Source organism: Tamandua tetradactyla, chromosome 1 (genome assembly GCF_023851605.1).
Source record: "Tamandua tetradactyla isolate mTamTet1 chromosome 1, mTamTet1.pri, whole genome shotgun sequence".
NCBI classification, from domain to species: Eukaryota; Metazoa; Chordata; class Mammalia; order Pilosa; family Myrmecophagidae; genus Tamandua; species Tamandua tetradactyla.
Genome location: NC_135327.1, coordinates 2120425 through 2136887, shown reverse-complemented (window position 1 = coordinate 2136887; position 16463 = coordinate 2120425). Strand labels below are relative to the sequence as shown.

Below are 16463 nucleotides of genomic sequence, written 5' to 3'. Positions count from 1 at the left end.
AATAAAACCTTCTTATTTGCTGTTGGTTTATTATCCCTAATTGGTACAGACTGACTGCATACCATACTTGCTTTTTATCTCTGAAACGATAGTGTGGAACTAAAACTTCTCTTTAGCCCCCAACATGATCCTAATGCTGTTTGCCCCTTAAATCCCTGCTACTTCCAAGTTTCCAGTTTTGGGTAAGAATTGTTGACAAATTGGGATTTGAGGAAAAACTAAAGAAAAACAAGTCCTGGTTGTATGCCTTTAGGCGCTCAATTTAATGTTTAGCAACAACTAATAAAACCTTCTTATTTGCTGTTGGTTTTCTCCTCTTGAATTGATGATGGAGGCTTAAAGCCTGCATATTTTAGTGACTTGCAGCTGAGCAATCCTAAACAAGTTTGGGAGTGCCTTACTGTTAAGGAATTGAGTCTTGACTGTTACCTTTTTAAAGCTTATCACTTGGTGATGGTGGCTGTTAGCTGGAGGAGAAAGCAAAAAAAAAAAAAAAAGATCATTTACAAGCTACTCAAGTGTTGTCAAACCAAAGTGATATATGCACTGCCCCAGGAAGTTACATGTACAGTCAAATGACTGTCACTGGGTCGATGTCTGGCTGCTATTAGAAGGAAATTAATGTTAGATTTAACAATTAAGAAATAAAAAATCCTCAGTATGCAGTAGTCTACAAAGTTCTCCCTAAAACTGCGGAAGATTTAGATTAATGCTATGTGAAGAGTTAGCGTGCGCTCCCACCTTCTTTGAGTGCTTGGCCAGCGGAGGTGGGCGTCCAGCCCAGCAAAGCCAGGAACCACAAGGCCCGAAAATGGCAATGATGGAAAATGGCTGCTTTGGGGGCCAAAATCTGTCATCAAATTGAGTACTATTTTGGTCACTTCACTTTGCCACAGGACAAATTTTTAAAGGAACATACCAGACTGGATAAAGGTTGGGTATCTTCGGAGATGATGATAAAATTGGACAGGTTAAACTAACAACAGACTTTAATGTAATAGTGGAACACTGAGCAAATCTAAGGCAAAAGCCCTGGAAATAGGTGCAGATAAAACTAAAATCGGAAGATCTCCAAGTAATCTGCTCCCTGAAGTGACAAGTAGAAAAATGATGTAAAAAAACAAATCCATTTATTTTAAAGACTTCCCAACTGATGCAACCCCTGATGGCATAGAGGGATGGCTGGATGGTGACGGTCAAGCACTGAACATTCAGATGCACAGCGTTAGGGGATCAATATTTGTTGTGTTGACAGCACTGAGGCTGCCAAGAGGCCTGTAGAGACTCCTGGTCAGAGACACAAAGACACAGACCTGCTAATACTTTTCAGGGAAAATTACTTCACAAAAAAGAATGAAGAAAGAAAGCAAAATATGGTGGAAGCTAAATTAAGAGCCAAACAAGGGCAAGAAGAAAAACAGACGTTGGCAGAAGAAAAGATTGGTTGCTTGCTAAAATTTCCAGATGGCTTAGATGATCAGACTTGTAGAGAAAATTTGAACATCCTTTTCCCAAGTCATGGTGAAATAAAATGGATAGACTTTGTCAGAGAAGCAAAAGACGAAATAATTATATTTAAAGAAAAAGCCAAAGAAGCACTGGATAAAGCCAAAGATGCAAATATTGGTAACCTACAATTAAGGAACAAAGATGTGACGTGGGAAGCACTAGAAGGAGAGGTGGAGAAAGACATGTTAAAAAAATAATAGATCAACAAGAATCCCTAAACAAATGGAAGTCAAAAGGTCGCAGATTTAAAGGAAAAGGAAAGGGAAATAAAGCTGCCCAGGCTGGGTCTGTTAAAGGAAAAGTACAGTTTCAGGTTAAGAAAACTAAGTTTGATCATGAGGATGAAAGTACTGAAAATGGTGCAGCTGAAACAGTGAAAAGAGCAAGAGAAGAAGCAGACAAGAAAGAACCTGCATCAAAACAACAGAAAATCAGAAATGGTGCTGGAGACCAGTACCTTAGGAAGCAAAATTTTTAGTCATTTTAATTAGATTTTAATCCGTTTTTGTCTTTGGAGATTTTTAAAAAGAAAACCAAATTAGGTCCACTTCAAAGCCCACCTGTAAGAAAGGAAAGATTTTTTTGTTTGTCTTTTTGTTTTGTTTTGTTATCCAATTGAGATTTTTTTTTAAATGTCTGGTTCTGTTAGTGTTATTTCAAATGATTCAAATATCAAAGGGAAGTTTCTTCCACTAAATTGCCTTTGTAATATGAGACTGTGTTACTACAAACAATAAAATATATAAACCGAAAAAAAGCTAATGTGTGTCATATGGATAACTATAATACACAAACTCAGAGAGTTGAAGTCGAGAGCATGGGTTGTCAGGTTGGGGCCTATTGTAAAGGGTCCTAGATGGTAAGGTCTTACAGCAGTCACATATACTCAGGAGGTGTAACTGTTAATTCTAAATTTTCAGATACTGAGCTATTTATATATAACCTGGTCATTCCTAGAAACTTCAGGTATTTATGTGGCACCTGAAACTCAAAAGGAACTTATTGGCTCCTGTAACTGAAAACCTCAGGGCTCAAACTTCAGGCACAGCCACTGTCTACCCGTGTGGCAGAAGAGAACTTTTTCACTGTCTAATTGTGTCCATGTGGCTACTGGACACTTGAGATGGGGCTAGTGAAGCTGAGAAGCTGAACTGTAAATTTGATTTAATTTTAATTAATTTAAAATGAAATAGATGTGTATTTTACAGCACAGTTTAACATCTCTCCATTTCTTGCTCTGCTTTCTTCTGTCAGTTGGAGGCAAAAGTGGCCTCTACCGCCTCCAGGGTCCTTCTGTCCTTCAACACTCCACCAGGAAGGGAGCTTCCCCCCAGTCCCAGCCAGAGTCCCAGAGCAAACCCCCATTGGCTCTGCCTGGGTCATGTGCCCGTCTGTCAGCCAATCACTGTAAGTCCTAATTGTCCTGCGCTGGGTCCTGGCCCTGATCCGGACAGGATGGGGGAAGGACTCCCAAGGGGGGAACACACGCGGGGCTGTCACGCGGGGCTGTCTCGCGCCGCCTGTTACGAAGTGTTTATGTGGGCTGACACTGTTCCTGGGGAAGGGAGTTGGGAGCCTGAAGTGCTGCTCTGTGAAGGTTGATGGGTACCTGGGGCAGCCGCCATCGGAGCAGAATGGAGAAGATGGAAATTAAATTTGGGGTCTAGTGGCAGTGTTCTGAATTTGAAGGACAAATTTAAATCTCATATTGATGACATTAGAATTTGCGTTTTCAGGTATTATTGCTTATTTTTATTCCATTTACATTAAAGAAATCTGATCCAAAACTAATATACAAAGAAGATATATAACCCAATATGAACTTCAATCTAAATGGCAGAAAGTTCAAATGTTATTATCTTCAAGTTAGGGAAATCGAAGAGTCATGGGTGTCAGGACAGAGGGTTGCGAGTTCACGTGCCCAGGGGGACTGCAGCTCTTCGGCTGCCCAGGAGATGCCGAAACCCAGACCGGCTGGGGGTCACCGACTCGCACCCTGCAGCGCGCAGCACCCTGAGGCGCCCGCCCGGGTCTGGGCTCCGGGACCTTCGCGGCGGGGACACCCGCCTGCTGCGGCTGGGCGAGGCCCTCAGCCGCTCCTCGTGGGGTCACGTCTGGAACAGGTGCACAGGGGCGCGGGTCACCCGCGGCTCTTCCCTCCATCTCCAGGGCACCGGCCGGGGCTGGAGGGGCCTCAGGAATGGGCCCGGGGCTGGCGCGGCCTGGCCCCCTCTCACGGCCGTCGGCGCAGGGGCCCAGGCCCGCCCAGCCTTCCCAAATCGGGGGCCCAGCCATTGGCGTTTCAGCAGGACTCACCGGGCGGATTTTATGCTCGTTATGTTTAAGAAGTGCTGAAACCTCAGCTCTTCTGCGTCCCTCTCTAACTCTTAGCTAAGCGGCTTTAATGAGCATGTCTTATAATTTCTTCTAAAACTCAAAATGAGGCATGCAGGCCACTCCTCCTCTGAGCTCTGAGCTGGCATGCACCCCACTGATTTGCTTGGTGACTTTAACTTGTCTCCATCCCCGTCTGCAGAGTGTCCACTTCCTAAGTGAGGACCCTCACGTCTGAACTGCAGTTTTGATTGAAAATGGTGACTCCCCACACCAGTCATTACGGGTGTGCAGGAAGTGAGCCTCGGAAAATTCCAGGCTGGATTTTGGTGCGGGGTTATCTGCCAAGAAGAAAGGACGGGAAAGGCTAGAATTTGAGGAATAATACCACCCGCAGATCCTATCGGTGCAGCATTCCTTTTCCATTTGGTCTCACAGCAATGCTTGAAACGACAAGGAAATAACATCGGTGTCATTGTTTCTGACGAAGACCTGGAGCAGGTTACACTCGAATTAAACGCAGCGCTGTTCTTATGTAACGGGGGCGTTTGTTCCCAGGCCTTCCTGCCCGCCTGCGTTTGCTGGCCTCCAGTCCACTGCCGGTAGTAAGTTGCGTATCAGGTTTTCTCCAGCGTTCCCAGAGCTTTCAGCTGCAGTCTCAGGTATGTACCTGAGTTGACTCAGGCAAAAATCTGTATTCTGAGTGACTCAGAAAGTAAATTGTTATCTTGGCAAAGGCCTGCGGAGGGAGCTGGGGAAGGAGGAAGGGGCTTCAGGGTGAGCCTCCGAGCAAGGCCGGCGATGACCACCCTTTGTGCACAGCACTGGGCAGGGCTGCTTTCCGGGGGGCCCACTAACCCTAGAATCGTCTGGAATCAAAAGGCATCTGCAATCCATCCTTCTCAGGAGCATCAGTCGATGCGGGCTAACTCACACGGAATGTGGCTTTCATCTGTTTGGCTCTCTACCTTGTGCAGCAGGAAAACGTAGAAAAGGCTTCTTGACCTAAGAACACACCTAAGCACAACTTGTGACTAGTTGCCTTTAAGGTGGGCCCCTGCATCCACACACGGACACACACATCCGGCCCAGCTGGATGTGAACTAAAACTTCTGGCACACACACATACTTACAAAACAGCAGATGATTCTTAAAAAGAAGAGCTTGACAGATGATTCCAAACAAAGACCGTGGAAACACCACATGCTGCCATCATGGCTGGGCCCCACGGGGCACCCTCAGGGAAGCCTGTGCAATTCCACCGCCACGCGCAAGGGTTTCTCAGGGCACCTCGGCGCGCGCCCCAGGCTGCACCCAGGGGCCAGTGTGGGGCCGCCGGGGGGTGGGGGGCCGGCCAGGGTGCCGAGCGGGCGGCCTTGGCCTCGGCGGCTCTACAGATGCCCTCCTCCCGCTCCCCCTCCCCCGCCTCCCCTCCCCCTGCCTCCCCTTCTTGCGTGGACACCAGGGAAGCCCAGGCCCTGCCCCCGACCCAGGTGTCCGCCAGGAATTCACAGACGTTCATTTCAGAAACGGCCACATGTGTGATGAACAGCCTAACCCGAGTGTTTATTTAAAAGAAACAACAAAACAAACCAACAACAGCATCAGTAGAGCAAAATGTCACTATTTTGAAGGTGGACAAGCTCAACCCGGAGGGGACATGGCCACCCGCCAGGCAGCGAGTGCGGGGCTCCCTGCCGGGCCTTGCTGAGCAGCACTGGGCAGGCTCCGGGCTGGGCCGCGGGCGGGGAGGAGGCGGCGGCTTGGGCGGCGCTTGGGTTGCAGATGTTTTCTCTTTCCTTTTAGTGTGAAGGCAAATAACGGGCAAGGAGGGATAAAATATTCAACAGTGGCCATGCATAATTTATTCCTGAGTTGGTGCCATTTCCAGCCCAATGATTTGCTCTCAATTAGGGGTTCTCAGAGCATCCAGCGCTGGGTCTCCTCGGCAAATGGACATTGGGCTTATTTTCACTTATTTTCCCCCAAAGTTAATTGTGTCTGCATTTTACTTATTGAAGTGCTTTTTTCAAGATGTTGTCATCAATGGGTACCACAGTTATTTCTGCACCTTTGGTGCATTAGAGACATGAAAGTATACATGCCAGGGAAGGAAAACTATGTACTTGCATAGATAAATGTTGCTTATGAAAAGGAGAGTGTGAGGAAGCAGATACCCACAGAAGTAACGTAGGATTTCAGGATAAAAAATTTTGAGAAAATAAAATATATATATATATATATATATAAAAGGGAAACTACCCCACACACAAATCACTATTCAGAGATAGCCACTATTAAGTTTTTCTAAATATGTGTACATCAGTATATATTACCTAATGTGTATTTTTACAAAAACCTGATATATATTTACAAAATCTGATATAAATTACTCTGCAATCTGCTTTTATGCCAGAAGATAGTATATTATGAATGTCTTTTCTCTGTCGATATGCCTCTGAATCATTTATAATGGTTTCATCATATTTCATTGTATAGATGAGCCAGCACTTTTCAAAACCAATTTCCTGTTGTTAGCTGTTTCCATTTTGCCACTATTATAAACAGTGCTGGGTAAACAACTTTGTAAATATATTTTTTCTTTGTCCAGTTATTTGTTTAGGATAAATCCCTAGAAGAGGAATTGTTAGGAAGGCATATGTGTTTTTTTGGAAAGGAAGGCGGTGGTCCATGAATATATCAAACTTCCTTCCAGAAAGATTGTTCTAATTTACATACTTACCAGGGGTAATGTCTGAGTGGTTTTTTCCTCACACAAACATCAGTTTTATTATTTTTAAACTCTTCCAATTTAATAGAAAAAATGACATTTCATTGTTATTTGACTTTGCGTATCCGATTATTAATTCGAAGAGGTGTTTTCTTTCACGTTTATTTGTATTTCTTCTCTTACTGGCCTTACTATTTGGGTCCTTTGCACATTAAAAAAAATCCAAGTTATGGCCTTTTCCTAATATGTAAAAATGCCTATATATTAAGGATGTCAACCTTTTGGCTAACATGATTTTTTTCCTAATTTATCATTTACCTTTGGCCATGTTTATCATTGGCTTTTTTTTTTGGTGGGGGGCAGGGAGCTGTCAATGAGCTTTTATTGAAATATTTTCCTTTGGAGTTCCTAACGAGCTGGGCGCTCAGTGCAGCCACAGACTGGCCAGGCCCCAGAATCTCTTCCATGGTTCCAGAGAGTTCTCGCGCTGAAGCTCGGTGCCGCATTGCCGGGTGATGTTGGGTTTCATCAGCAGTGACTCTGCCACCGTGCTCGCCGTCCCCACCCGTCCTGCCTCTGGGTGGCTCCCCCGGGGCTTGGACCATGCCGGCAGAGGCAGAAGCCACCGCCTCGGCCCGGGCCTGGCTGCTTGGGGTCTTCCGCTTCACTGTCACCCCAGACCTTCCTGATCACCGGTGGCCCTGGCACTGTCATCACCAGCCTTTCTTGGACACTGACCGAGGGGACCGATGTTGGGCCAGGGCAGAGGTGGCACCGAGTCCCCACGGGGCACCTCAGGTGCACGAGTCTGGCTTCTCTGGGGAGGAACTTGGGTGGCCTGGTGGAGCTGCTATGGCCTTTCGTTGGCTTTGCATTTAGTGTTTAGAAGCTTTTAATTTTGCATAGTAGAGTCTTCTCGTTTCTTTGTGTTTTCCCTACCTGAAAATTATATTAATATTTACCTAAACTTTGCCCTAGTATTGTACTTTTATGCTTATATATTTTACATTTAGATATTTAATCCATCTGAAAATTTCTTGGCCATAAGCTGAAAATAAGAGATTTTGAAAGGTTCCCTTAATTACTCCAACATAGCTTATTGAATAGACTACTACCCTGATTGGAAATTCCACCTTTACCATTTACTAAATTCTTAAATATTCTTGGGTTTGTTTTGGCCAAATAATTTTGATTTGTTGATCTATTTGTCTACTTTGGAACCATTTCATACTTTATTATTATCATTGTTGTTTAATTAGAAAAATTGTAGATTTACAGAAAAATGACGCACAAGATGCGGAGTCGCCTATCGCCCCGGTGTGAGCAGCTCAGCGTGGTGCCACGGTGAGGAGAAAATGCTTTTCTAATCATGTTGTTAACTGTGTCCACGTTTCCCCATGTGCTGGTTTGAAAGGATGTATGTGCCCTAGAAAAGCCATGCTTTCATCCTAATCCCATTTCGTAAAGGCAGAATAATCCCTATTAAATACTGTATATTTGAAACTAATCAGATCATCTCCCTGGAGGCGTGATTTAATCAAGAGTGATTGTTAAGGGCGGGCCACAGTGGCTCAGCAGGCAAGAATGCTTGCCTGCCATGCCAGAGGACCTGGGTTCGATTCCTGGTGCCTGCCCATGTAAAAAAAAAAAAAAAAAAAGGAAGAGTGGTTGTTAAACTGGATTAGGTGACGACATGTCTCCACCCATTTGGGTGGGTCTTGATTGGTTTTCTGGAATAAAAGAGGAAACATTTTGGAGAAAGAAGGAGATACAGAGAGAGCAGAAGATGCCACAGCACCACGAAGCAGAGAGTCCACCAGCCAGCGACCTTTGGAGATGAAGAAGGAAAATGCCTCCTGGGGAGCTTCAGGAAACAGGAAGCCAGGAGAAGAAGCTATCAGATGACGCGGTGCTCACCATGTGCCCTTCCAGATGAACGAGAAACTCTGACCATGTTCACCATGTGCCTTCTCATTTGAGAGAGAAACCCTGAACTTCATCAGCCTTCTTGAATCAAGGTATCTTTCCCTGTATGCCTTAGATTGGACATTTCTTTAGACTTGCTTTAATTAGGACATTTCCATATTAAATTCCCCCTTTTAAAATCCCTTCCATTTCTGGTATATTTCATTCCGGCAGCTAGCAAGCTAGATCACCCCGTGTCTCACTGTCTTTGTTACAGTCATGCTGTTTCAATTATCGTTGGTTTATAATTTTTTATTAGTTTCTTGATGATCTTGCCATAGATATTTTAAAATGTGAATATGACAACATAAGTATATATTATCCCCCTCTTCTTATTGCATACAAGTAGCAGTATGGTTCTACTCTCTGCTTTTCTCGTCTAGTGTACCTTGATCATTTTTCCATATCAGCATTTAAAATGCTTCCCTATTCATCTTTTCACGAATCCTTTTAAGATATATATATATATATATATATATATATATATATATATATAAACTTTTAATTTTGTAATTATTTGAGATTCACAGGAAAGTTACAAAGATAGTACAGCTTCACCCAGCTTCCTTTAAGGTTAACATGACACACAACTGGTACATTGGTCAAAACTGAGAAAACACAGTTAACTAGTCCTGACTAGTCTTTAGACCAGGATTTCACTGGCGTGGACATGGCATGGATATGGATGTGGCGTGGCATGGACATGGGATGGCATGGACGTGGCGTGGCATGGACGTGGGATGGCATGGATGTGGCATGGACGTGGCATGGCCATGGATGTGGGTGGACGTGGCGTGGCATGGACGTGGGATGGCATGGATGTGGCATGGCCATGGATGTGGGTGGACATGGCGTGGCATGGATGCGGCGTGGCATGGACGTGGCATGGACGTGGGATGGCATGGATGTGGCGTGGACGTGGCGTGGCATGGATGTGGCATGGCATGGACGTGGGATGGCATGAACGTGGCATGGACGTGGTGTGGCATGCCCAAGCGATGGAGCAGTGGACAGCCACAAAAGGGGTGGAGGACTGAATCACAGCAAGGACAAGTCCTGAAAGCCTGAGGCTAAGTGAAAGGAGCCAGACAGAAAGCCCTGCTGTTGTATGACATCATTTATATGAAATGTCCCAAAGAGGCAAAATTATAGAGTCAGAAAGCAGGCTGGTGATGTCCTGAGCCTGGGGAAGGTGTGGGGGCCTGAGGGGTGACGGCTAAGAGGTGGGGGGTTTCCTTCTGGGGTGATGAAATGCTCTAAAACTGAGTGTGGTGAGGGCTGCCGAGCTCTGAATGGACCGAGAGCCACTGAACTGTCCACTTTGTGGGTGAATTGTGCATGTGAATTATGCCTCAGGAAGGCTGCTGCACAGTGGTATGCAGACTTCATTCATTCCAAAAGTGTCAACTATGTGCTCTGCGCCAGGTATTGTGGCCATGGCAGTAAACAAAACGAACAGCTCCTGCCTCGTGGTGCGGGAATTCTGGTGGAAGTGGCATTGCACTTTATTGCATAGCCATTCAGAAAGGAAATGCCATCGAGTATTCTACTGGCTTCTGGTTTACATTTCTGAAGAATTTCAGTTTCCAGGCTATGAAACGGACCTGCTGAATCAGAATCTGCATTTTGAGAAAATCCCAGGGGACTCTTGCACAATATGGGGCTAGTTTGAGAAGCACTCATCTGACTCCAAAGCCCTGCCTCCTGTACCCGGTTTCCATGCTCTGCCCCACCCCCCCATGCTCTACAGCCTGGGGGGATGACCTGACTCTGTTGAGTCACCTGTTGACAGGACACCACTGCTTGGAGGGTTTCCTGCTCATTTCTATGAGCCTTTCTGCTCATTTTGAGGTGGCCTGGCTGCCTTTAGCAGGGGCCACTGTGCTCATTTTCTGTCGCCTCACAACAAATGGCCACAAACTTAGGGCTGCACACAGCACATGCTCATCATCTCCCAGGTGGGTGGTCAGCATGTGGTAGGTTCAGGGGGCTCGGCTCCGGGTCTCAGGACACTGTAGCAGCATGGCCAGGACTGCCCGGGGCTCAGACCTCCGCAGGCTCAGTGAGCTTGTATGCAGCCTGAGCACCTGTGTTTGTGGAATGCAACTCCCAGCAGCCCCCACAGCTCCTGACCACAGGGAACCCCCGACCTCGAGGCAGTTCACAACATGGGCATTTGCACTCTTCCACAGCGGGAACTTCTTTTGACTTCTCCTCTGACCTCTAACCTGTCCTTTAAGGACTCCACGGATTAGGTCAGGTCCACCAAGGATGTGCTTCGTTTGGATGAACAGAAAGTCAAGGAATCACTAACTTAGAGCCCATTATGTTTGCTGGCCCCACCCACGCTCGAAGCAGGGTATGTAGGGCGTGACCACCCAGAGGCAGGACCGGGACTCATGGGGATCTGCCTCTCAGGATGCTTCTGCAGCACAACTCCAGGGGGTGCTACTCACACTACCGTGTGGCCGGCACTCCTGCAGCCCCTCCTCAGGAGCCTTGTAGAATTCACGGATCCCTTCTTTCTCACCATCTTCCTTCAAGTACTCCAGGCTTGCGCCAGGCAAAACAGCTCTAGCGCCTTCAAGCTGTTGTCACATGACAGCTTTATTTTCAGTCTGTTCCATCAGACATTTCCTGCATGCGGGCTGGTGGCCCATACCTTACCTGACAGTGTCACCTGTTATGTTCTTTCTTTGGCCGTCTTCCTTACAAACTTCCTTAAAGGCATTTCTGCCCGCCAGCTTTCCTCTGAGAGTTGGTATTAGTGAGCTCATTCTCTCTGCCAGCATGGGGGGAGCAGCTTACGTAAGTGGTCTCTGTAAACAGCTTCAGCAGCCCTGTGAGTTGTTTCATTTCTTTTACTGATGAAGAGACCAAGGCACAGAGAAGTTAAGTAATTCTACCAAGGCCACCCAGCTTGGTGGTGGGGAGCCGGATCTGAACCCGGGGTTGACACCGAGTCCGCATGGCTGGCCCAGGCCCCGATCCCCTGAAGCGGCAGTGCACCCCACACATGCCCCACGCTCAGCTCCTTGGACTGCGGTCGGTGTTTTGTGTTTTTTTTTAACTAAAGAATCCTATTCCCCTTTGCTTTTTATTTTATTTGTTTAAAGACTTACTGAAAATATATTTCAGCTGGCGTGCCACTTTGTTGCTTAACGTTGAACTCAACGTCAACTAAAAACTCTTTGTCTTTGCCACGTAAACTGCTTGTAAACAAGGTGTATCAGTGGAGGTTCTGCAGAGAAACGGAGCCACCATATAGATATATAAGAGATTTATTTCATAGCACCAGCCACGTGGCGGTGGGGGGGACCCGAGGGTCTGTGGGGCAGCCGCGGCTCCTGGGCAGGGAGTGCGGGCAGTGCAGTCTCAGGATGGAGTGTCTTCCTCAGAGAAACCTCAGTTTTGCTTTAAAGGCCTTTCCACTGAAAATCAAGAGCAATCTCCTTTACTTAAAGTTGACTGTACACAGTCACCACATCTATAGAGCAGGCACCGCATCTACACAGCAGCCACTGCATCTACACAGCAGCCACTGCATCTACAGAGCAGCCATTGCATCTACAGAGCAGCCATCGCATCTACACAGCAGCCACCACATCTACACAGCAGGCACCGCATCTATACAGCAGGCAGGCACCACATCTACACAGCAGCCACCGCATCTACACAGCAGGCACCGCATCTAAACAGCAGCCACCGCATCTGCAGAGCAGCCACCCCACGCCTAGGGCACACCCACAGGAAGAGCTGGGCAGTGCACAGGGTTCCTCAGCCAGAGGCTGCTTTCCGCTTTTCTGTGCTGCTGATGTGACTGCCAGGTTCGTACAGAGCCCTTCTCATTTATGGGGCACCTCCTGTATACAGTGTCATGCTGTGCACTCCAAAGTCAGAGCCAAGTAATGGAGGCGCAGGTTCCTGAAACACTAAGGCGAATATACATATACAAATGTCTTGGCAAATCTAAAGAGTACATTTTTTTTACTAGGGCACTGAACTATTTTCCAGTATTTCTGACGCATTCTGGTTCATCCACATGGGATGAGGGAGAGGATCCCTGGACTCAGGGCCCAGCTCACCACTTCACAGCCTGGGGCCACACTCAGTCCACCCTGGCCTCAGTTCCTCCAGTTGTAAACTGGAAAACAAGCCTACAATTCCTTTTCTTTAATTTTGAAATTCAGAAAACTCTTAAGTCATTAGCTCTCTTTTCCCGTCAGTTCTGTTAAAATTCATTAGGTGGCAAAGTCTGAGCTGAACTGATAGCAGGTTTATTTACTGTCTTTATTTAGCACAATACTATTTTTATTATTGTTATTAAAAAATATTGAGTTTGGGCGGGCCGCGGTGGCTCAGCGGGCAAGAGTGCTTGCCTGCCATGCCGGAGGACCCCGGTTCGATTCCCGGCCCCAGCCCATGTAAAAAACAAAAACAAACAAACAAAATATAATAAAACAAGAAAATGTTTAAAGATGTTTCCCTTTCTTCCTCCCTTCCTTCCTTCTCTCTGTCTTTCCTTCCCTTCCTTCCTCTCTCTTTAAAAAAAAAAAAAAAAAAAAAAATATTGAGTTTGATAACAGGATGTTTGCCCAGATATCCTGAAGTTATTACCTAATGTATCAACGTTCGAACCCCCTGTTCTAGTTTGCTGGCTGCCGGAATGCAATACACCGGAAACGGAATGGCTTTTAGTAAGGGGAATGTATTAAGTTACAAGTTTACAGCGCTAAGGCTGTGAAAATGTCCAAATTAAGGCACCAACAAGAAGCCACCTTTACTCAAGAAAGGCCAATGAAGTTCAGGGTTTCTCTCAGCTTTCAGAAGGGCACATGGCATCATCTGCTAGCTTTCTCTCCAGGCTTCTTGTTTCATGAATCTCCCCTGGAGGCATTTTCCTTCTTCACCTCCAAAGGCCTCTGGCTGTGCAGGCTCTAAAGATTTTTCAAAAATGGGTTCCTCTTAAGGAGCTCCAGTAAGCAACCCAACCTTGAATGGGCAGAGACGCATCTCCATGGAAACCACCTAATCAAAAGGTACCACCCACAACTGGGTGGGTCCCATCTCCATGGAAACAATAAAAAAAGATCCCACCCAGCAATATTGAATGAAGAGTAAAGAACTTGGCTTTTCTGGGGTTCACAACAGATTCAAACCAGCACACCCCCAAACTCTAATTCCAAACACGGCTGGGCCCAGCAGTTGTGAATGCGGGACGGGGAACCTGTGACCTCAGGAGGCTTGGAGAGTAAATGAGAATTTATGGAAAGCACTTAACGCCTCCATCACTTTAGGTCCTGCCCTCAGGTCCCCTTTCTCTGGCAGCATTTTCCATCATTTCTGTGCAGATGGAGGCTGAGAAAAGAACCTGAGACCCCAGGCATCAGGCGCCAGGAGCTGGAGGGGTACCCCCCTTTCCTCTAAAGCCTGATTTTCCCTTCAGGACCATGTGCTGGAGGTGTAGAGCTAAATGCTGACATTTCAGAGCAGCTTGAAACTTGCCCTCATCCTTTTGCCTCCCCTTTCTGTAGCTCTGCTGTGAAAGAAGCAGAGAAAACATGATCAAATTACCACTGAGAATTAGAAGGTTTCCTTTTCAGGGAAAGGAGGGGAATTTACTACTGCTGCGTCCTATTACTATACAGCAATAAATTCAAAATGGTGATATGAAAACCTTTTACACTATGTTTCTATGAAGGTGGTTTGTGTTCTAAATTATTTCAGTAGTGAGGAAAAGGAGACCCTAAGCAGAAGTGTGACCTCAAATTTTAGATCTGTGTTTATTGAGACTTACTGCTTGCAGAGCCAGCTGCAGGGCTCTGAGAGTTGGATTTTAAGATGCAGAAGCTGCATTTTCTGTCCTCCAGGACCTTTCTGTCTAAGGGCGAACTTACACTTTAGAAGAAGGTGGAAGTTATTAGGGAGCAAATTTAAGGACCACATGCGTTTGGGAGTCAGGAAAAGGGCTGTCGTGGAGGGTCCTGGAGGCTGCGCAGAGGGCAGGGTGGGTGGTCGGTGCAGGGGGCCTGGGGCATCCCCGACGGGAAATGCTGGACGTGGAGGTGGAGACCAGCATGTGCGAGGCCAGTGTGTCATTGGGAGACTAGGGCCAGGGGTGGGGGACTGCAGGGCCAGGTGTGGGGATAGCAGGGCCAGGTGTAGGGGACTGCAGGGCCAGGTGTGGGGGATTGCAGGGCCAGGTGTGGGGACTGCAGGGCCAGGAGTGGGGGACTGCAGGGCCAGGAGTGGGGGACTGCAGGGCCAGGTGTGGGGACTGCAGGGCCAGGTGTGGGGATAGCAGGGCCAGGTGTGGGGGACTGCAGGGCCAGGTGTGGGGACTGCAGGGCCAGGTGTGGGGATAGCAGGGCCAGGTGTGGGGATAGCAGGGCCAGGTGTAGGGGACTGCAGGGCCAGGTGTGGGGACTGCAGGGCCAGGTGTGGGGGACTGCAGGGCCAGGTGTGGGGATAGCAGCGCCAGGTGTGGGAGACTAGGGCGAGGTATGGGAACGGCAGCGCCAGGTGTGGGAACTGCAGGGCCAGGAGTGGGGGACTGCAGGGCCAGGTGTGGGGGACTGCAGGGCCAGGTGTGGGGACTGCAGGGCCAGGTGTGGGGATAGCAGGGCCAGGTGTGGGGATAGCAGGGCCAGGTGTGGGGGACTGCAGGGCCAGGTGTGGGGACTGCAGGGCCAGGTGTGGGGATAGCAGGGCCAGGTGTGGGGATAGCAGGGCCAGGTGTAGGGGACTGCAGGGCCAGGTGTGGGGACTGCAGGGCCAGGTGTGGGGGACTGCAGGGCCAGGTGTGGGGATAGCAGCGCCAGGTGTGGGAGACTAGGGCGAGGTATGGGAACGGCAGCGCCAGGTGTGGGAACTGCAGGGCCAGGAGTGGGGGACTGCAGGGCCAGGTGTGGGGGACTGCAGGGCCAGGAGTGGGGACTGCAGGGCCAGGTGTGGGGGACTGCAGGGCGAGGTGTGGGGACTGCAGGGCCAGGAGTGGGGGATTGCAGGGCCAGGAGTGGGGGACTGCAGGGCCAGGTGTGGGGACTGCAGGGCCAGGAGTGGGGACTGCAGGGCCAGGTGTGGGGGACTGCAGGGCCAGGAGTGGGGACTGCAGGGCCAGGTGTGGGGGACTGCAGGGCCAGGTGTGGGGGACTGCAGGGCCAGGTGTGGGGATAGCAGCACCAGGTGTGGGAGACTAGGGCGAGGTATGGGAACGGCAGCGCCAGGTGTGGGAACTGCAGGGCCAGAAGTGGGGGACTGCAGGGCCAGGTGTGGGGGACTGCAGGGCCAGGAGTGGGGACTGCAGGGCCAGGTGTGGGGGACTGCAGGGCCAGGTGTGGGGGACTGCAGGGCCAGGTGTGGGGATAGCAGCACCAGGTGTGGGAGACTAGGGCGAGGTATGGGAACGGCAGCGCCAGGTGTGGGAACTGCAGGGCCAGAAGTGGGGGACTGCAGGGCCAGGTGTGGGGGACTGCAGGGCCAGGTGTGGGGGACAGCAGGGCCAGGTGTGGGGGACTGCAGGGCGAGGTGTGGGGACTCCATGGGACTAGTGCCAGGTATGAGGGACTCCAGGGCCAGGTGTGGGGACTGTGGCTAACCAGGGCAGCCCATTACCTTTGGCCAAGCATCATCAGGCCACCGTGCAGACTCACTGTTTGCAGATCCATCCTTTCTTTTCACTAGAAGCCAAAAGCCTGGGTGTGGTTTACTCTGTGACCCAAGTTAGAACGACACAGGTTTGCACTCTGCTGATCCCACCAGACATGCCTGCAGCTGTGGGGCTGGCCAGGCTGTGCAGGTGGGTGCCTGGGGCCCACAGCTCCAGGACGTGCTGACGCAGAGGGGCTGGCCCTGCATGAGCCCAGGCCGCTGTGGGGGTCCCCAAGCCAGGGCTGTGGTCTTTGAATGCCACTTGGTGAGCACT

At 48.8% G+C, this 16463-nt stretch overlaps 1 pseudogene; it reads left to right on the top strand.

Moving 5' to 3' along the window:
* Positions 1-53: 53 nt before the first annotated feature.
* On the top strand, positions 54-2546 carry LOC143683126 (lupus La protein homolog pseudogene; annotated as a pseudogene).
* The last annotated feature ends 13917 nt before the right edge of the window (positions 2547-16463 follow it).